The 19,761-nt window shown below is 45.2% G+C and overlaps 24 non-coding genes across 24 annotated transcripts; all 24 read left to right on the top strand.

Annotated features, from left to right (window-relative positions):
• The first annotated feature begins 59 nt into the window (after positions 1-59).
• TRNAM-CAU (transfer RNA methionine (anticodon CAU)) lies at positions 60-132 on the top strand. Its single transcript has one exon. It is a non-coding gene; the product is annotated as a tRNA-Met (tRNA).
• Positions 133-2,353: 2,221 nt separating this feature from the next.
• On the top strand, positions 2,354-2,426 carry TRNAM-CAU (transfer RNA methionine (anticodon CAU)). The gene has a single exon. It is a non-coding gene; the product is annotated as a tRNA-Met (tRNA).
• Positions 2,427-2,691: 265 nt separating this feature from the next.
• TRNAM-CAU (transfer RNA methionine (anticodon CAU)) lies at positions 2,692-2,764 on the top strand. Its single transcript has one exon. It is a non-coding gene; the product is annotated as a tRNA-Met (tRNA).
• A 264-nt stretch (positions 2,765-3,028) lies between these two features.
• Positions 3,029-3,101, top strand: TRNAM-CAU (transfer RNA methionine (anticodon CAU)). Its single transcript has one exon. It is a non-coding gene; the product is annotated as a tRNA-Met (tRNA).
• A 264-nt stretch (positions 3,102-3,365) lies between these two features.
• On the top strand, positions 3,366-3,438 carry TRNAM-CAU (transfer RNA methionine (anticodon CAU)). Its single transcript has one exon. It is a non-coding gene; the product is annotated as a tRNA-Met (tRNA).
• A 2,221-nt stretch (positions 3,439-5,659) lies between these two features.
• On the top strand, positions 5,660-5,732 carry TRNAM-CAU (transfer RNA methionine (anticodon CAU)). Its single transcript has one exon. It is a non-coding gene; the product is annotated as a tRNA-Met (tRNA).
• A 265-nt stretch (positions 5,733-5,997) lies between these two features.
• Positions 5,998-6,070, top strand: TRNAM-CAU (transfer RNA methionine (anticodon CAU)). The gene has a single exon. It is a non-coding gene; the product is annotated as a tRNA-Met (tRNA).
• A 264-nt stretch (positions 6,071-6,334) lies between these two features.
• On the top strand, positions 6,335-6,407 carry TRNAM-CAU (transfer RNA methionine (anticodon CAU)). Its single transcript has one exon. It is a non-coding gene; the product is annotated as a tRNA-Met (tRNA).
• A 264-nt stretch (positions 6,408-6,671) lies between these two features.
• Positions 6,672-6,744, top strand: TRNAM-CAU (transfer RNA methionine (anticodon CAU)). The gene has a single exon. It is a non-coding gene; the product is annotated as a tRNA-Met (tRNA).
• Positions 6,745-8,965: 2,221 nt separating this feature from the next.
• Positions 8,966-9,038, top strand: TRNAM-CAU (transfer RNA methionine (anticodon CAU)). The gene has a single exon. It is a non-coding gene; the product is annotated as a tRNA-Met (tRNA).
• A 265-nt stretch (positions 9,039-9,303) lies between these two features.
• On the top strand, positions 9,304-9,376 carry TRNAM-CAU (transfer RNA methionine (anticodon CAU)). Its single transcript has one exon. It is a non-coding gene; the product is annotated as a tRNA-Met (tRNA).
• Positions 9,377-9,640: 264 nt separating this feature from the next.
• On the top strand, positions 9,641-9,713 carry TRNAM-CAU (transfer RNA methionine (anticodon CAU)). The gene has a single exon. It is a non-coding gene; the product is annotated as a tRNA-Met (tRNA).
• Positions 9,714-9,977: 264 nt separating this feature from the next.
• On the top strand, positions 9,978-10,050 carry TRNAM-CAU (transfer RNA methionine (anticodon CAU)). Its single transcript has one exon. It is a non-coding gene; the product is annotated as a tRNA-Met (tRNA).
• A 2,221-nt stretch (positions 10,051-12,271) lies between these two features.
• TRNAM-CAU (transfer RNA methionine (anticodon CAU)) lies at positions 12,272-12,344 on the top strand. The gene has a single exon. It is a non-coding gene; the product is annotated as a tRNA-Met (tRNA).
• Positions 12,345-12,609: 265 nt separating this feature from the next.
• TRNAM-CAU (transfer RNA methionine (anticodon CAU)) lies at positions 12,610-12,682 on the top strand. The gene has a single exon. It is a non-coding gene; the product is annotated as a tRNA-Met (tRNA).
• A 264-nt stretch (positions 12,683-12,946) lies between these two features.
• Positions 12,947-13,019, top strand: TRNAM-CAU (transfer RNA methionine (anticodon CAU)). Its single transcript has one exon. It is a non-coding gene; the product is annotated as a tRNA-Met (tRNA).
• A 264-nt stretch (positions 13,020-13,283) lies between these two features.
• Positions 13,284-13,356, top strand: TRNAM-CAU (transfer RNA methionine (anticodon CAU)). Its single transcript has one exon. It is a non-coding gene; the product is annotated as a tRNA-Met (tRNA).
• A 2,221-nt stretch (positions 13,357-15,577) lies between these two features.
• On the top strand, positions 15,578-15,650 carry TRNAM-CAU (transfer RNA methionine (anticodon CAU)). The gene has a single exon. It is a non-coding gene; the product is annotated as a tRNA-Met (tRNA).
• A 265-nt stretch (positions 15,651-15,915) lies between these two features.
• On the top strand, positions 15,916-15,988 carry TRNAM-CAU (transfer RNA methionine (anticodon CAU)). Its single transcript has one exon. It is a non-coding gene; the product is annotated as a tRNA-Met (tRNA).
• Positions 15,989-16,252: 264 nt separating this feature from the next.
• TRNAM-CAU (transfer RNA methionine (anticodon CAU)) lies at positions 16,253-16,325 on the top strand. Its single transcript has one exon. It is a non-coding gene; the product is annotated as a tRNA-Met (tRNA).
• Positions 16,326-16,589: 264 nt separating this feature from the next.
• Positions 16,590-16,662, top strand: TRNAM-CAU (transfer RNA methionine (anticodon CAU)). Its single transcript has one exon. It is a non-coding gene; the product is annotated as a tRNA-Met (tRNA).
• A 2,221-nt stretch (positions 16,663-18,883) lies between these two features.
• Positions 18,884-18,956, top strand: TRNAM-CAU (transfer RNA methionine (anticodon CAU)). The gene has a single exon. It is a non-coding gene; the product is annotated as a tRNA-Met (tRNA).
• Positions 18,957-19,221: 265 nt separating this feature from the next.
• TRNAM-CAU (transfer RNA methionine (anticodon CAU)) lies at positions 19,222-19,294 on the top strand. The gene has a single exon. It is a non-coding gene; the product is annotated as a tRNA-Met (tRNA).
• A 264-nt stretch (positions 19,295-19,558) lies between these two features.
• Positions 19,559-19,631, top strand: TRNAM-CAU (transfer RNA methionine (anticodon CAU)). The gene has a single exon. It is a non-coding gene; the product is annotated as a tRNA-Met (tRNA).
• Positions 19,632-19,761: the final 130 nt, after the last annotated feature.

Here is a 19,761-nt window from a genome sequence, read left to right as displayed (position 1 = left end):
TGAGTAGCGTTGTCTCAGATCTGGTCCTCCACCAAGTTCTCCAAAAATACTCCAGCAGAGCCTTCTTAGCGCAGTAGGCAGCGCGTCAGTCTCATATTCTGAAGGTCCTGAGTTCGAGCCTCAGAGAGGGCACAAGTGTTTTTTGTTTCAGCAAATTCAATTGGACATATCCTTTCTAAACATGAAGAGTAGCATGATGTTCAGTAGACCGCAACGCGGTCCTTGTGAATCAGAGGATTGGATTCTTTACTGACGCAGAAAAGAAATATGATCGCAAAATACCATAGAACCAATGGGGCTAGCTGCATTTTATTTGAATATTTCTATCTGCACTTTGTGAGTAGCGTGGTCTTGGATCTGTTTCTCCACCAGGTTCTCCAAACATACTCCAGCCGAACCTGCTTAGTGCAGTAGGCAGCGCGTCAGTCTCATAATTTGAAGGTCCTGAGTTCTTTCCTCAGAGAAGGCAGGCCTCTTATGTTTCAGGTAATAACTTTTCAAAAATGTTGACAGAATGAGTACAATGTTTGGTATTTTGCAAATGTAAGCAGTCCCTGTGCAAACTTTCTGGCCCTGTGTTCCCACGCCTTCTCCTTGTGCCTTCCAGAGCCCATCAGGTGCACTATGAACTAATGGCAAAACATGGTTGTGCATATAAGGTTGATGCCGCACGAACCCTGCTATGGTTTTTCATATTAATAAGCCTCCGTGCAGTGTCCATCGCCGCCCTAGTGGCGTTATGGCTCTGTAGTTGGTCCGGATAAGCCCAGGGTACCCAGGCCGTAATCTGTAAAGGAAAGAAAAAGGTAAGTGGGGCCAACCAGTGGGGAAAAGAGGGGTCAGTTCAAACAAACAGGTTCTTTCGAATAGAGGTGGGGCAGTTTAAAATGATAAGGTTGCTGGTTGGGATAGCATGGGCGCATACTGATAGAGCCAACGTAGGTCTTTGAGCAAAGATTCAGGAAATAAGGATGGTACATTTTATGGTGTTAGATGCAGTGGGGCAGGTTTACATGAGGGCAGTTTCAGAGAATGAGCAAGTATTTCAAAATGTATTTTCTGGCTGTGTGAGGGACTTGAGAGGTCTTCAAGCAGACCCTTGGAGTATGTTTAAAGTCTCTCACAAAATAAACTCTAGAAAAGACAGGTGGGGCACCCAAGCCTAGCGGCCAAATAGTGAGGCGACTGCATGAAAGGCAAATGCGAAAAGAGGCAAAGAGGGGTAGCACAAGGGGATGCAGCCAATTTCGACACTTCTGTTTCTGGTGATTGTCTTGCCCCTGTGCCCACGAAAGGCTCTGGGGAACGCAGGCACAGTTGCGGCTCAGGCATGGACAGTCTGCAAGGCCCTCCTTCGGCATAATAAAAGTGCCCTTGTGAGCCTGGCTGTGTTTAAATCACACAGCAGGGAATGCAGCTTTCAACTTTCCCTCACTGGCCACGAACGGCCACGAACGGCCAGGTTCTATAGACCAAAAAGCTAGGAGGAACCCTGGCCACTTTTAAATGAGGGTGGGTTTTGAACTACAGTTCCTTCAGGAGCAAAGCCTGGATTGGCCTTCCTGGATGTTCCTGTGGCCCGCTGGATGCTTTAATGGGCTGGATAAAGCGTTCTGGAGGATGGAATCCTCTTGGGTTCAGTCTGGGAACTTCTGGGAGTTCATCTGCATAACCCAGCCCCGTCCACCCTTCTTGACCTGGCCGGCAGTTACCTTGCTCTGTTACTAGAGGGCGCGTTTGGACTCTCTTCATGAACCGTGTGCCTCACAGGTGTGATAATGATGTAGTTTGGGGTTTGTTTTTGTGGCATGCTACCTGTCACCAGCCGCAAGCAGATCAGCATGAGATCTGATGTCAAATAACAGCATAACAAACTGTGACATAATACAAACCTGACATAAGCGATGTAAGCAGCGAGTATAACGAAACCGGCTGAACGCACACAAGAAAACTAAATGATGGAAGTGGAAACACATAATTAATCATGCATATATATATAGGAAAGGAGCAAAACTCTCTGCAAATGGGAAAAAAAGCGACCTGCTTACAAAAGGGACTTTGGGGGAGGAGAATTAAAAACTGGTAAGAAAAAAGGGCTGAAAAGAGTTAGGTATATATCCAGCGAGGGAGGGGTTGGAAGTTTGTGGCATCTTACCTGTTTTGGAGCATATCAAAATAACTAGCTCAAAATTCAAGCATCGAAGGATGGGACTCTTGATTGATGAATGGAAGACATCTGAAGTACAAAACACTATACATTCAAGTGAAGCTTTTCAGATGGATCGTATTCTCTCTGGAGTTTTGAGTGTGGAGTTGTGTCACATAATCTTCATCAACAAATCATAAAATCGCAGCCTTCTTAGCGCAGTAGGCAGCGCGTCAGTCTCATAATCTGAAGGTCCTGAGTTCGAGCCTCAGAGAGGGCACAAGTGTTTTTTGTTTCAACAAATACAATTGGACATATTTTTTCTAAACATGAAGAGGAGCATGATGTTCAGTAGACCGCAACGCGGTCCTTGTGAATCACAGGATTGGATTCTTTACTGACGCAGAAAAGAAATATGATTGCCAAATACCAAAGAACCAATTGGGGCTAGCTGCGTTTTATTTGAATATTTCTATCTGGACTTTGTGAGTAGCGTGGTCTCAAATCATGCTCTCCACCAGGTTATCCAAAGAGCCTCCAACGGAGCCTTCTTAGCGCAGTAGGCAGCGCGTCAGTCTCATAATCTGAAGGTCCTGAGTTCGAGCCTCAGAGAGGGCACAAGTGTTTTTTGTTTCAGCAAATTCAATTGGACATATCCTTTCTAAACATGAAGAGGAGAATGATGTTCAGTAGACCGCAACGCGGTCCTTGTGAATCACAGGATTGGATTCTTTACTGACGCAGAAAAGAAATATGATCGCAAAATACCATAGAACCAATGGGGCTAGCTGCATTTTATTTTAATATTTCTATCTGGACTGTGTGAGTAGCGTTGTCTCAGATCTGGTTCTCCACCAAGTTCTCCAAAAATACTCCAGCAGAGCCTTCTTAGCGCAGTAGGCAGCGCGTCAGTCTCATAATCTGAAGGTCCTGAGTTCGAGCCTCAGAGAGGGCACAAGTGTTTTTTGTTTCAGCAAATTCAATTGGACATATCCTTTCTAAACATGAAGAGTAGCATGATGTTCAGTAGACCGCAACGCGGTCCTTGTGAATCAGAGGATTGGATTCTTTACTGACGCAGAAAAGAAATATGATCGCAAAATACCATAGAACCAATGGGGCTAGCTGCATTTTATTTTAATATTTCTATCTGGACTGTGTGAGTAGCGTTGTCTCAGATCTGGTCCTCCACCAAGTTCTCCAAAAATACTCCAGCAGAGCCTTCTTAGCGCAGTAGGCAGCGCGTCAGTCTCATATTCTGAAGGTCCTGAGTTCGAGCCTCAGAGAGGGCACAAGTGTTTTTTGTTTCAGCAAATTCAATTGGACATATCCTTTCTAAACATGAAGAGTAGCATGATGTTCAGTAGACCGCAACGCGGTCCTTGTGAATCAGAGGATTGGATTCTTTACTGACGCAGAAAAGAAATATGATCGCAAAATACCATAGAACCAATGGGGCTAGCTGCATTTTATTTGAATATTTCTATCTGCACTTTGTGAGTAGCGTGGTCTTGGATCTGTTTCTCCACCAGGTTCTCCAAACATACTCCAGCCGAACCTGCTTAGTGCAGTAGGCAGCGCGTCAGTCTCATAATTTGAAGGTCCTGAGTTCTTTCCTCAGAGAAGGCAGGCCTCTTATGTTTCAGGTAATAACTTTTCAAAAACGTTGACAGAATGAGTACAATGTTTGGTATTTTGCAAATGTAAGCAGTCCCTGTGCAAACTTTCTGGCCCTGTGTTCCCACGCCTTCTCCTTGTGCCTTCCAGAGCCCATCAGGTGCACTATGAACTAATGGCAAAACATGGTTGTGCATATAAGGTTGATGCCGCACGAACCCTGCTATGGTTTTTCATATTAATAAGCCTCCGTGCAGTGTCCATCGCCGCCCTAGTGGCGTTATGGCTCTGTAGTTGGTCCGGATAAGCCCAGGGTACCCAGGCCGTAATCTGTAAAGGAAAGAAAAAGGTAAGTGGGGCCAACCAGTGGGGAAAAGAGGGGTCAGTTCAAACAAACAGGTTCTTTCGAATAGAGGTGGGGCAGTTTAAAATGATAAGGTTGCTGGTTGGGATAGCATGGGCGCATACTGATAGAGCCAACGTAGGTCTTTGAGCAAAGATTCAGGAAATAAGGATGGTACATTTTATGGTGTTAGATGCAGTGGGGCAGGTTTACATGAGGGCAGTTTCAGAGAATGAGCAAGTATTTCAAAATGTATTTTCTGGCTGTGTGAGGGACTTGAGAGGTCTTCAAGCAGACCCTTGGAGTATGTTTAAAGTCTCTCACAAAATAAACTCTAGAAAAGACAGGTGGGGCACCCAAGCCTAGCGGCCAAATAGTGAGGCGACTGCATGAAAGGCAAATGCGAAAAGAGGCAAAGAGGGGTAGCACAAGGGGATGCAGCCAATTTCGACACTTCTGTTTCTGGTGATTGTCTTGCCCCTGTGCCCACGAAAGGCTCTGGGGAACGCAGGCACAGTTGCGGCTCAGGCATGGACAGTCTGCAAGGCCCTCCTTCGGCATAATAAAAGTGCCCTTGTGAGCCTGGCTGTGTTTAAATCACACAGCAGGGAATGCAGCTTTCAACTTTCCCTCACTGGCCACGAACGGCCACGAACGGCCAGGTTCTATAGACCAAAAAGCTAGGAGGAACCCTGGCCACTTTTAAATGAGGGTGGGTTTTGAACTACAGTTCCTTCAGGAGCAAAGCCTGGATTGGCCTTCCTGGATGTTCCTGTGGCCCGCTGGATGCTTTAATGGGCTGGATAAAGCGTTCTGGAGGATGGAATCCTCTTGGGTTCAGTCTGGGAACTTCTGGGAGTTCATCTGCATAACCCAGCCCCGTCCACCCTTCTTGACCTGGCCGGCAGTTACCTTGCTCTGTTACTAGAGGGCGCGTTTGGACTCTCTTCATGAACCGTGTGCCTCACAGGTGTGATAATGATGTAGTTTGGGGTTTGTTTTTGTGGCATGCTACCTGTCACCAGCCGCAAGCAGATCAGCATGAGATCTGATGTCAAATAACAGCATAACAAACTGTGACATAATACAAACCTGACATAAGCGATGTAAGCAGCGAGTATAACGAAACCGGCTGAACGCACACAAGAAAACTAAATGATGGAAGTGGAAACACATAATTAATCATGCATATATATATAGGAAAGGAGCAAAACTCTCTGCAAATGGGAAAAAAAGCGACCTGCTTACAAAAGGGACTTTGGGGGAGGAGAATTAAAAACTGGTAAGAAAAAAGGGCTGAAAAGAGTTAGGTATATATCCAGCGAGGGAGGGGTTGGAAGTTTGTGGCATCTTACCTGTTTTGGAGCATATCAAAATAACTAGCTCAAAATTCAAGCATCGAAGGATGGGACTCTTGATTGATGAATGGAAGACATCTGAAGTACAAAACACTATACATTCAAGTGAAGCTTTTCAGATGGATCGTATTCTCTCTGGAGTTTTGAGTGTGGAGTTGTGTCACATAATCTTCATCAACAAATCATAAAATCGCAGCCTTCTTAGCGCAGTAGGCAGCGCGTCAGTCTCATAATCTGAAGGTCCTGAGTTCGAGCCTCAGAGAGGGCACAAGTGTTTTTTGTTTCAACAAATACAATTGGACATATTTTTTCTAAACATGAAGAGGAGCGTGATGTTCAGTAGACCGCAACGCGGTCCTTGTGAATCACAGGATTGGATTCTTTACTGACGCAGAAAAGAAATATGATTGCCAAATACCAAAGAACCAATTGGGGCTAGCTGCGTTTTATTTGAATATTTCTATCTGGACTTTGTGAGTAGCGTGGTCTCAAATCATGCTCTCCACCAGGTTATCCAAAGAGCCTCCAACGGAGCCTTCTTAGCGCAGTAGGCAGCGCGTCAGTCTCATAATCTGAAGGTCCTGAGTTCGAGCCTCAGAGAGGGCACAAGTGTTTTTTGTTTCAGCAAATTCAATTGGACATATCCTTTCTAAACATGAAGAGGAGAATGATGTTCAGTAGACCGCAACGCGGTCCTTGTGAATCAGAGGATTGGATTCTTTACTGACGCAGAAAAGAAATATGATCGCAAAATACCATAGAACCAATGGGGCTAGCTGCATTTTATTTTAATATTTCTATCTGGACTGTGTGAGTAGCGTTGTCTCAGATCTGGTTCTCCACCAAGTTCTCCAAAAATACTCCAGCAGAGCCTTCTTAGCGCAGTAGGCAGCGCGTCAGTCTCATAATCTGAAGGTCCTGAGTTCGAGCCTCAGAGAGGGCACAAGTGTTTTTTGTTTCAGCAAATTCAATTGGACATATCCTTTCTAAACATGAAGAGTAGCATGATGTTCAGTAGACCGCAACGCGGTCCTTGTGAATCAGAGGATTGGATTCTTTACTGACGCAGAAAAGAAATATGATCGCAAAATACCATAGAACCAATGGGGCTAGCTGCATTTTATTTTAATATTTCTATCTGGACTGTGTGAGTAGCGTTGTCTCAGATCTGGTCCTCCACCAAGTTCTCCAAAAATACTCCAGCAGAGCCTTCTTAGCGCAGTAGGCAGCGCGTCAGTCTCATATTCTGAAGGTCCTGAGTTCGAGCCTCAGAGAGGGCACAAGTGTTTTTTGTTTCAGCAAATTCAATTGGACATATCCTTTCTAAACATGAAGAGTAGCATGATGTTCAGTAGACCGCAACGCGGTCCTTGTGAATCAGAGGATTGGATTCTTTACTGACGCAGAAAAGAAATATGATCGCAAAATACCATAGAACCAATGGGGCTAGCTGCATTTTATTTGAATATTTCTATCTGCACTTTGTGAGTAGCGTGGTCTTGGATCTGTTTCTCCACCAGGTTCTCCAAACATACTCCAGCCGAACCTGCTTAGTGCAGTAGGCAGCGCGTCAGTCTCATAATTTGAAGGTCCTGAGTTCTTTCCTCAGAGAAGGCAGGCCTCTTATGTTTCAGGTAATAACTTTTCAAAAACGTTGACAGAATGAGTACAATGTTTGGTATTTTGCAAATGTAAGCAGTCCCTGTGCAAACTTTCTGGCCCTGTGTTCCCACGCCTTCTCCTTGTGCCTTCCAGAGCCCATCAGGTGCACTATGAACTAATGGCAAAACATGGTTGTGCATATAAGGTTGATGCCGCACGAACCCTGCTATGGTTTTTCATATTAATAAGCCTCCGTGCAGTGTCCATCGCCGCCCTAGTGGCGTTATGGCTCTGTAGTTGGTCCGGATAAGCCCAGGGTACCCAGGCCGTAATCTGTAAAGGAAAGAAAAAGGTAAGTGGGGCCAACCAGTGGGGAAAAGAGGGGTCAGTTCAAACAAACAGGTTCTTTCGAATAGAGGTGGGGCAGTTTAAAATGATAAGGTTGCTGGTTGGGATAGCATGGGCGCATACTGATAGAGCCAACGTAGGTCTTTGAGCAAAGATTCAGGAAATAAGGATGGTACATTTTATGGTGTTAGATGCAGTGGGGCAGGTTTACATGAGGGCAGTTTCAGAGAATGAGCAAGTATTTCAAAATGTATTTTCTGGCTGTGTGAGGGACTTGAGAGGTCTTCAAGCAGACCCTTGGAGTATGTTTAAAGTCTCTCACAAAATAAACTCTAGAAAAGACAGGTGGGGCACCCAAGCCTAGCGGCCAAATAGTGAGGCGACTGCATGAAAGGCAAATGCGAAAAGAGGCAAAGAGGGGTAGCACAAGGGGATGCAGCCAATTTCGACACTTCTGTTTCTGGTGATTGTCTTGCCCCTGTGCCCACGAAAGGCTCTGGGGAACGCAGGCACAGTTGCGGCTCAGGCATGGACAGTCTGCAAGGCCCTCCTTCGGCATAATAAAAGTGCCCTTGTGAGCCTGGCTGTGTTTAAATCACACAGCAGGGAATGCAGCTTTCAACTTTCCCTCACTGGCCACGAACGGCCACGAACGGCCAGGTTCTATAGACCAAAAAGCTAGGAGGAACCCTGGCCACTTTTAAATGAGGGTGGGTTTTGAACTACAGTTCCTTCAGGAGCAAAGCCTGGATTGGCCTTCCTGGATGTTCCTGTGGCCCGCTGGATGCTTTAATGGGCTGGATAAAGCGTTCTGGAGGATGGAATCCTCTTGGGTTCAGTCTGGGAACTTCTGGGAGTTCATCTGCATAACCCAGCCCCGTCCACCCTTCTTGACCTGGCCGGCAGTTACCTTGCTCTGTTACTAGAGGGCGCGTTTGGACTCTCTTCATGAACCGTGTGCCTCACAGGTGTGATAATGATGTAGTTTGGGGTTTGTTTTTGTGGCATGCTACCTGTCACCAGCCGCAAGCAGATCAGCATGAGATCTGATGTCAAATAACAGCATAACAAACTGTGACATAATACAAACCTGACATAAGCGATGTAAGCAGCGAGTATAACGAAACCGGCTGAACGCACACAAGAAAACTAAATGATGGAAGTGGAAACACATAATTAATCATGCATATATATATAGGAAAGGAGCAAAACTCTCTGCAAATGGGAAAAAAAGCGACCTGCTTACAAAAGGGACTTTGGGGGAGGAGAATTAAAAACTGGTAAGAAAAAAGGGCTGAAAAGAGTTAGGTATATATCCAGCGAGGGAGGGGTTGGAAGTTTGTGGCATCTTACCTGTTTTGGAGCATATCAAAATAACTAGCTCAAAATTCAAGCATCGAAGGATGGGACTCTTGATTGATGAATGGAAGACATCTGAAGTACAAAACACTATACATTCAAGTGAAGCTTTTCAGATGGATCGTATTCTCTCTGGAGTTTTGAGTGTGGAGTTGTGTCACATAATCTTCATCAACAAATCATAAAATCGCAGCCTTCTTAGCGCAGTAGGCAGCGCGTCAGTCTCATAATCTGAAGGTCCTGAGTTCGAGCCTCAGAGAGGGCACAAGTGTTTTTTGTTTCAACAAATACAATTGGACATATTTTTTCTAAACATGAAGAGGAGCATGATGTTCAGTAGACCGCAACGCGGTCCTTGTGAATCACAGGATTGGATTCTTTACTGACGCAGAAAAGAAATATGATTGCCAAATACCAAAGAACCAATTGGGGCTAGCTGCGTTTTATTTGAATATTTCTATCTGGACTTTGTGAGTAGCGTGGTCTCAAATCATGCTCTCCACCAGGTTATCCAAAGAGCCTCCAACGGAGCCTTCTTAGCGCAGTAGGCAGCGCGTCAGTCTCATAATCTGAAGGTCCTGAGTTCGAGCCTCAGAGAGGGCACAAGTGTTTTTTGTTTCAGCAAATTCAATTGGACATATCCTTTCTAAACATGAAGAGGAGAATGATGTTCAGTAGACCGCAACGCGGTCCTTGTGAATCACAGGATTGGATTCTTTACTGACGCAGAAAAGAAATATGATCGCAAAATACCATAGAACCAATGGGGCTAGCTGCATTTTATTTTAATATTTCTATCTGGACTGTGTGAGTAGCGTTGTCTCAGATCTGGTTCTCCACCAAGTTCTCCAAAAATACTCCAGCAGAGCCTTCTTAGCGCAGTAGGCAGCGCGTCAGTCTCATAATCTGAAGGTCCTGAGTTCGAGCCTCAGAGAGGGCACAAGTGTTTTTTGTTTCAGCAAATTCAATTGGACATATCCTTTCTAAACATGAAGAGTAGCATGATGTTCAGTAGACCGCAACGCGGTCCTTGTGAATCAGAGGATTGGATTCTTTACTGACGCAGAAAAGAAATATGATCGCAAAATACCATAGAACCAATGGGGCTAGCTGCATTTTATTTTAATATTTCTATCTGGACTGTGTGAGTAGCGTTGTCTCAGATCTGGTCCTCCACCAAGTTCTCCAAAAATACTCCAGCAGAGCCTTCTTAGCGCAGTAGGCAGCGCGTCAGTCTCATATTCTGAAGGTCCTGAGTTCGAGCCTCAGAGAGGGCACAAGTGTTTTTTGTTTCAGCAAATTCAATTGGACATATCCTTTCTAAACATGAAGAGTAGCATGATGTTCAGTAGACCGCAACGCGGTCCTTGTGAATCAGAGGATTGGATTCTTTACTGACGCAGAAAAGAAATATGATCGCAAAATACCATAGAACCAATGGGGCTAGCTGCATTTTATTTGAATATTTCTATCTGCACTTTGTGAGTAGCGTGGTCTTGGATCTGTTTCTCCACCAGGTTCTCCAAACATACTCCAGCAGAACCTGCTTAGTGCAGTAGGCAGCGCGTCAGTCTCATAATTTGAAGGTCCTGAGTTCTTTCCTCAGAGAAGGCAGGCCTCTTATGTTTCAGGTAATAACTTTTCAAAAACGTTGACAGAATGAGTACAATGTTTGGTATTTTGCAAATGTAAGCAGTCCCTGTGCAAACTTTCTGGCCCTGTGTTCCCACGCCTTCTCCTTGTGCCTTCCAGAGCCCATCAGGTGCACTATGAACTAATGGCAAAACATGGTTGTGCATATAAGGTTGATGCCGCACGAACCCTGCTATGGTTTTTCATATTAATAAGCCTCCGTGCAGTGTCCATCGCCGCCCTAGTGGCGTTATGGCTCTGTAGTTGGTCCGGATAAGCCCAGGGTACCCAGGCCGTAATCTGTAAAGGAAAGAAAAAGGTAAGTGGGGCCAACCAGTGGGGAAAAGAGGGGTCAGTTCAAACAAACAGGTTCTTTCGAATAGAGGTGGGGCAGTTTAAAATGATAAGGTTGCTGGTTGGGATAGCATGGGCGCATACTGATAGAGCCAACGTAGGTCTTTGAGCAAAGATTCAGGAAATAAGGATGGTACATTTTATGGTGTTAGATGCAGTGGGGCAGGTTTACATGAGGGCAGTTTCAGAGAATGAGCAAGTATTTCAAAATGTATTTTCTGGCTGTGTGAGGGACTTGAGAGGTCTTCAAGCAGACCCTTGGAGTATGTTTAAAGTCTCTCACAAAATAAACTCTAGAAAAGACAGGTGGGGCACCCAAGCCTAGCGGCCAAATAGTGAGGCGACTGCATGAAAGGCAAATGCGAAAAGAGGCAAAGAGGGGTAGCACAAGGGGATGCAGCCAATTTCGACACTTCTGTTTCTGGTGATTGTCTTGCCCCTGTGCCCACGAAAGGCTCTGGGGAACGCAGGCACAGTTGCGGCTCAGGCATGGACAGTCTGCAAGGCCCTCCTTCGGCATAATAAAAGTGCCCTTGTGAGCCTGGCTGTGTTTAAATCACACAGCAGGGAATGCAGCTTTCAACTTTCCCTCACTGGCCACGAACGGCCACGAACGGCCAGGTTCTATAGACCAAAAAGCTAGGAGGAACCCTGGCCACTTTTAAATGAGGGTGGGTTTTGAACTACAGTTCCTTCAGGAGCAAAGCCTGGATTGGCCTTCCTGGATGTTCCTGTGGCCCGCTGGATGCTTTAATGGGCTGGATAAAGCGTTCTGGAGGATGGAATCCTCTTGGGTTCAGTCTGGGAACTTCTGGGAGTTCATCTGCATAACCCAGCCCCGTCCACCCTTCTTGACCTGGCCGGCAGTTACCTTGCTCTGTTACTAGAGGGCGCGTTTGGACTCTCTTCATGAACCGTGTGCCTCACAGGTGTGATAATGATGTAGTTTGGGGTTTGTTTTTGTGGCATGCTACCTGTCACCAGCCGCAAGCAGATCAGCATGAGATCTGATGTCAAATAACAGCATAACAAACTGTGACATAATACAAACCTGACATAAGCGATGTAAGCAGCGAGTATAACGAAACCGGCTGAACGCACACAAGAAAACTAAATGATGGAAGTGGAAACACATAATTAATCATGCATATATATATAGGAAAGGAGCAAAACTCTCTGCAAATGGGAAAAAAAGCGACCTGCTTACAAAAGGGACTTTGGGGGAGGAGAATTAAAAACTGGTAAGAAAAAAGGGCTGAAAAGAGTTAGGTATATATCCAGCGAGGGAGGGGTTGGAAGTTTGTGGCATCTTACCTGTTTTGGAGCATATCAAAATAACTAGCTCAAAATTCAAGCATCGAAGGATGGGACTCTTGATTGATGAATGGAAGACATCTGAAGTACAAAACACTATACATTCAAGTGAAGCTTTTCAGATGGATCGTATTCTCTCTGGAGTTTTGAGTGTGGAGTTGTGTCACATAATCTTCATCAACAAATCATAAAATCGCAGCCTTCTTAGCGCAGTAGGCAGCGCGTCAGTCTCATAATCTGAAGGTCCTGAGTTCGAGCCTCAGAGAGGGCACAAGTGTTTTTTGTTTCAACAAATACAATTGGACATATTTTTTCTAAACATGAAGAGGAGCATGATGTTCAGTAGACCGCAACGCGGTCCTTGTGAATCACAGGATTGGATTCTTTACTGACGCAGAAAAGAAATATGATTGCCAAATACCAAAGAACCAATTGGGGCTAGCTGCGTTTTATTTGAATATTTCTATCTGGACTTTGTGAGTAGCGTGGTCTCAAATCATGCTCTCCACCAGGTTATCCAAAGAGCCTCCAACGGAGCCTTCTTAGCGCAGTAGGCAGCGCGTCAGTCTCATAATCTGAAGGTCCTGAGTTCGAGCCTCAGAGAGGGCACAAGTGTTTTTTGTTTCAGCAAATTCAATTGGACATATCCTTTCTAAACATGAAGAGGAGAATGATGTTCAGTAGACCGCAACGCGGTCCTTGTGAATCACAGGATTGGATTCTTTACTGACGCAGAAAAGAAATATGATCGCAAAATACCATAGAACCAATGGGGCTAGCTGCATTTTATTTTAATATTTCTATCTGGACTGTGTGAGTAGCGTTGTCTCAGATCTGGTTCTCCACCAAGTTCTCCAAAAATACTCCAGCAGAGCCTTCTTAGCGCAGTAGGCAGCGCGTCAGTCTCATAATCTGAAGGTCCTGAGTTCGAGCCTCAGAGAGGGCACAAGTGTTTTTTGTTTCAGCAAATTCAATTGGACATATCCTTTCTAAACATGAAGAGTAGCATGATGTTCAGTAGACCGCAACGCGGTCCTTGTGAATCAGAGGATTGGATTCTTTACTGACGCAGAAAAGAAATATGATCGCAAAATACCATAGAACCAATGGGGCTAGCTGCATTTTATTTTAATATTTCTATCTGGACTGTGTGAGTAGCGTTGTCTCAGATCTGGTCCTCCACCAAGTTCTCCAAAAATACTCCAGCAGAGCCTTCTTAGCGCAGTAGGCAGCGCGTCAGTCTCATATTCTGAAGGTCCTGAGTTCGAGCCTCAGAGAGGGCACAAGTGTTTTTTGTTTCAGCAAATTCAATTGGACATATCCTTTCTAAACATGAAGAGTAGCATGATGTTCAGTAGACCGCAACGCGGTCCTTGTGAATCAGAGGATTGGATTCTTTACTGACGCAGAAAAGAAATATGATCGCAAAATACCATAGAACCAATGGGGCTAGCTGCATTTTATTTGAATATTTCTATCTGCACTTTGTGAGTAGCGTGGTCTTGGATCTGTTTCTCCACCAGGTTCTCCAAACATACTCCAGCCGAACCTGCTTAGTGCAGTAGGCAGCGCGTCAGTCTCATAATTTGAAGGTCCTGAGTTCTTTCCTCAGAGAAGGCAGGCCTCTTATGTTTCAGGTAATAACTTTTCAAAAACGTTGACAGAATGAGTACAATGTTTGGTATTTTGCAAATGTAAGCAGTCCCTGTGCAAACTTTCTGGCCCTGTGTTCCCACGCCTTCTCCTTGTGCCTTCCAGAGCCCATCAGGTGCACTATGAACTAATGGCAAAACATGGTTGTGCATATAAGGTTGATGCCGCACGAACCCTGCTATGGTTTTTCATATTAATAAGCCTCCGTGCAGTGTCCATCGCCGCCCTAGTGGCGTTATGGCTCTGTAGTTGGTCCGGATAAGCCCAGGGTACCCAGGCCGTAATCTGTAAAGGAAAGAAAAAGGTAAGTGGGGCCAACCAGTGGGGAAAAGAGGGGTCAGTTCAAACAAACAGGTTCTTTCGAATAGAGGTGGGGCAGTTTAAAATGATAAGGTTGCTGGTTGGGATAGCATGGGCGCATACTGATAGAGCCAACGTAGGTCTTTGAGCAAAGATTCAGGAAATAAGGATGGTACATTTTATGGTGTTAGATGCAGTGGGGCAGGTTTACATGAGGGCAGTTTCAGAGAATGAGCAAGTATTTCAAAATGTATTTTCTGGCTGTGTGAGGGACTTGAGAGGTCTTCAAGCAGACCCTTGGAGTATGTTTAAAGTCTCTCACAAAATAAACTCTAGAAAAGACAGGTGGGGCACCCAAGCCTAGCGGCCAAATAGTGAGGCGACTGCATGAAAGGCAAATGCGAAAAGAGGCAAAGAGGGGTAGCACAAGGGGATGCAGCCAATTTCGACACTTCTGTTTCTGGTGATTGTCTTGCCCCTGTGCCCACGAAAGGCTCTGGGGAACGCAGGCACAGTTGCGGCTCAGGCATGGACAGTCTGCAAGGCCCTCCTTCGGCATAATAAAAGTGCCCTTGTGAGCCTGGCTGTGTTTAAATCACACAGCAGGGAATGCAGCTTTCAACTTTCCCTCACTGGCCACGAACGGCCACGAACGGCCAGGTTCTATAGACCAAAAAGCTAGGAGGAACCCTGGCCACTTTTAAATGAGGGTGGGTTTTGAACTACAGTTCCTTCAGGAGCAAAGCCTGGATTGGCCTTCCTGGATGTTCCTGTGGCCCGCTGGATGCTTTAATGGGCTGGATAAAGCGTTCTGGAGGATGGAATCCTCTTGGGTTCAGTCTGGGAACTTCTGGGAGTTCATCTGCATAACCCAGCCCCGTCCACCCTTCTTGACCTGGCCGGCAGTTACCTTGCTCTGTTACTAGAGGGCGCGTTTGGACTCTCTTCATGAACCGTGTGCCTCACAGGTGTGATAATGATGTAGTTTGGGGTTTGTTTTTGTGGCATGCTACCTGTCACCAGCCGCAAGCAGATCAGCATGAGATCTGATGTCAAATAACAGCATAACAAACTGTGACATAATACAAACCTGACATAAGCGATGTAAGCAGCGAGTATAACGAAACCGGCTGAACGCACACAAGAAAACTAAATGATGGAAGTGGAAACACATAATTAATCATGCATATATATATAGGAAAGGAGCAAAACTCTCTGCAAATGGGAAAAAAAGCGACCTGCTTACAAAAGGGACTTTGGGGGAGGAGAATTAAAAACTGGTAAGAAAAAAGGGCTGAAAAGAGTTAGGTATATATCCAGCGAGGGAGGGGTTGGAAGTTTGTGGCATCTTACCTGTTTTGGAGCATATCAAAATAACTAGCTCAAAATTCAAGCATCGAAGGATGGGACTCTTGATTGATGAATGGAAGACATCTGAAGTACAAAACACTATACATTCAAGTGAAGCTTTTCAGATGGATCGTATTCTCTCTGGAGTTTTGAGTGTGGAGTTGTGTCACATAATCTTCATCAACAAATCATAAAATCGCAGCCTTCTTAGCGCAGTAGGCAGCGCGTCAGTCTCATAATCTGAAGGTCCTGAGTTCGAGCCTCAGAGAGGGCACAAGTGTTTTTTGTTTCAACAAATACAATTGGACATATTTTTTCTAAACATGAAGAGGAGCGTGATGTTCAGTAGACCGCAACGCGGTCCTTGTGAATCACAGGATTGGATTCTTTACTGACGCAGAAAAGAAATATGATTGCCAAATACCAAAGAACCAATTGGGGCTAGCTGCGTTTTATTTGAATATTTCTATCTGGACTTTGTGAGTAGCGTGGTCTCAAATCATGCTCTCCACCAGGTTATCCAAAGAGCCTCCAACGGAGCCTTCTTAGCGCAGTAGGCAGCGCGTCAGTCTCATAATCTGAAGGTCCTGAGTTCGAGCCTCAGAGAGGGCACAAGTGTTTTTTGTTTCAGCAAATTCAATTGGACATATCCTTTCTAAACATGAAGAGGAGAATGATGTTCAGTAGACCGCAACGCGGTCCTTGTGAATCAGAGGATTGGATTCTTTACTGACGCAGAAAAGAAATATGATCGCAAAATACCATAGAACCAATGGGGCTAGCTGCATTTTATTTTAATATTTCTATCTGGACTGTGTGAGTAGCGTTGTCTCAGATCTGGTTCTCCACCAAGTTCTCCAAAAATACTCCAGCAGAGCCTTCTTAGCGCAGTAGGCAGCGCGTCAGTCTCATAATCTGAAGGTCCTGAGTTCGAGCCTCAGAGAGGGCACAAGTGTTTTTTGTTTCAGCAAATTCAATTGGACATATCCTTTCTAAACATGAAGAGTAGCATGATGTTCAGTAGACCGCAACGCGGTCCTTGTGAATCAGAGGATTGGATTCTTTACTGACGCAGAAAAGAAATATGATCGCAAAATACCATAGAACCAATGGGGCTAGCTGCATTTTATTTTAATATTTCTATCTGGACTGTGTGAGTAGCGTTGTCTCAGATCTGGTCCTCCACCAAGTTCTCCAAAAATACTCCAGCAGAGCCTTCTTAGCGCAGTAGGCAGCGCGTCAGTCTCATATTCTGAAGGTCCTGAGTTCGAGCCTCAGAGAGGGCACAAGTGTTTTTTGTTTCAGCAAATTCAATTGGACATATCCTTTCTAAACATGAAGAGTAGCATGATGTTCAGTAGACCGCAACGCGGTCCTTGTGAATCAGAGGATTGGATTCTTTACTGACGCAGAAAAGAAATATGATCGCAAAATACCATAGAACCAATGGGGCTAGCTGCATTTTATTTGAATATTTCTATCTGCACTTTGTGAGTAGCGTGGTCTTGGATCTGTTTCTCCACCAGGTTCTCCAAACATACTCCAGCCGAACCTGCTTAGTGCAGTAGGCAGCGCGTCAGTCTCATAATTTGAAGGTCCTGAGTTCTTTCCTCAGAGAAGGCAGGCCTCTTATGTTTCAGGTAATAACTTTTCAAAAACGTTGACAGAATGAGTACAATGTTTGGTATTTTGCAAATGTAAGCAGTCCCTGTGCAAACTTTCTGGCCCTGTGTTCCCACGCCTTCTCCTTGTGCCTTCCAGAGCCCATCAGGTGCACTATGAACTAATGGCAAAACATGGTTGTGCATATAAGGTTGATGCCGCACGAACCCTGCTATGGTTTTTCATATTAATAAGCCTCCGTGCAGTGTCCATCGCCGCCCTAGTGGCGTTATGGCTCTGTAGTTGGTCCGGATAAGCCCAGGGTACCCAGGCCGTAATCTGTAAAGGAAAGAAAAAGGTAAGTGGGGCCAACCAGTGGGGAAAAGAGGGGTCAGTTCAAACAAACAGGTTCTTTCGAATAGAGGTGGGGCAGTTTAAAATGATAAGGTTGCTGGTTGGGATAGCATGGGCGCATACTGATAGAGCCAACGTAGGTCTTTGAGCAAAGATTCAGGAAATAAGGATGGTACATTTTATGGTGTTAGATGCAGTGGGGCAGGTTTACATGAGGGCAGTTTCAGAGAATGAGCAAGTATTTCAAAATGTATTTTCTGGCTGTGTGAGGGACTTGAGAGGTCTTCAAGCAGACCCTTGGAGTATGTTTAAAGTCTCTCACAAAATAAACTCTAGAAAAGACAGGTGGGGCACCCAAGCCTAGCGGCCAAATAGTGAGGCGACTGCATGAAAGGCAAATGCGAAAAGAGGCAAAGAGGGGTAGCACAAGGGGATGCAGCCAATTTCGACACTTCTGTTTCTGGTGATTGTCTTGCCCCTGTGCCCACGAAAGGCTCTGGGGAACGCAGGCACAGTTGCGGCTCAGGCATGGACAGTCTGCAAGGCCCTCCTTCGGCATAATAAAAGTGCCCTTGTGAGCCTGGCTGTGTTTAAATCACACAGCAGGGAATGCAGCTTTCAACTTTCCCTCACTGGCCACGAACGGCCACGAACGGCCAGGTTCTATAGACCAAAAAGCTAGGAGGAACCCTGGCCACTTTTAAATGAGGGTGGGTTTTGAACTACAGTTCCTTCAGGAGCAAAGCCTGGATTGGCCTTCCTGGATGTTCCTGTGGCCCGCTGGATGCTTTAATGGGCTGGATAAAGCGTTCTGGAGGATGGAATCCTCTTGGGTTCAGTCTGGGAACTTCTGGGAGTTCATCTGCATAACCCAGCCCCGTCCACCCTTCTTGACCTGGCCGGCAGTTACCTTGCTCTGTTACTAGAGGGCGCGTTTGGACTCTCTTCATGAACCGTGTGCCTCACAGGTGTGATAATGATGTAGTTTGGGGTTTGTTTTTGTGGCATGCTACCTGTCACCAGCCGCAAGCAGATCAGCATGAGATCTGATGTCAAATAACAGCATAACAAACTGTGACATAATACAAACCTGACATAAGCGATGTAAGCAGCGAGTATAACGAAACCGGCTGAACGCACACAAGAAAACTAAATGATGGAAGTGGAAACACATAATTAATCATGCATATATATATAGGAAAGGAGCAAAACTCTCTGCAAATGGGAAAAAAAGCGACCTGCTTACAAAAGGGACTTTGGGGGAGGAGAATTAAAAACTGGTAAGAAAAAAGGGCTGAAAAGAGTTAGGTATATATCCAGCGAGGGAGGGGTTGGAAGTTTGTGGCATCTTACCTGTTTTGGAGCATATCAAAATAACTAGCTCAAAATTCAAGCATCGAAGGATGGGACTCTTGATTGATGAATGGAAGACATCTGAAGTACAAAACACTATACATTCAAGTGAAGCTTTTCAGATGGATCGTATTCTCTCTGGAGTTTTGAGTGTGGAGTTGTGTCACATAATCTTCATCAACAAATCATAAAATCGCAGCCTTCTTAGCGCAGTAGGCAGCGCGTCAGTCTCATAATCTGAAGGTCCTGAGTTCGAGCCTCAGAGAGGGCACAAGTGTTTTTTGTTTCAACAAATACAATTGGACATATTTTTTCTAAACATGAAGAGGAGCATGATGTTCAGTAGACCGCAACGCGGTCCTTGTGAATCACAGGATTGGATTCTTTACTGACGCAGAAAAGAAATATGATTGCCAAATACCAAAGAACCAATTGGGGCTAGCTGCGTTTTATTTGAATATTTCTATCTGGACTTTGTGAGTAGCGTGGTCTCAAATCATGCTCTCCACCAGGTTATCCAAAGAGCCTCCAACGGAGCCTTCTTAGCGCAGTAGGCAGCGCGTCAGTCTCATAATCTGAAGGTCCTGAGTTCGAGCCTCAGAGAGGGCACAAGTGTTTTTTGTTTCAGCAAATTCAATTGGACATATCCTTTCTAAACATGAAGAGGAGAATGATGTTCAGTAGACCGCAACGCGGTCCTTGTGAATCACAGGATTGGATTCTTTACTGACGCAGAAAAGAAATATGATCGCAAAATACCATAGAACCAATGGGGCTAGCTGCATTTTATTTTAATATTTCTATCTGGACTGTGTGAGTAGCGTTGTCTCAGATCTGGTTCTCCACCAAGTTCTCCAAAAATACTCCAGCAGAGCCTTCTTAGCGCAGTAGGCAGCGCGTCAGTCTCATAATCTGAAGGTCCTGAGTTCGAGCCTCAGAGAGGGCACAAGTGTTTTTTGTTTCAGCAAATTCAATTGGACATATCCTTTCTAAACATGAAGAGTAGCATGATGTTCAGTAGACCGCAACGCGGTCCTTGTGAATCAGAGGATTGGATTCTTTACTGACGCAGAAAA

This window comes from Ambystoma mexicanum, chromosome 4p (genome assembly GCF_040938575.1).
Source record: "Ambystoma mexicanum isolate Mex_15411 chromosome 4p, UKY_AmexF1_1, whole genome shotgun sequence".
Classification (NCBI taxonomy): Eukaryota; Metazoa; Chordata; class Amphibia; order Caudata; family Ambystomatidae; genus Ambystoma; species Ambystoma mexicanum.
The sequence above is the reverse complement of the archived record's forward strand: the minus strand, read 5'-3'. Positions and strand labels throughout refer to the sequence as shown.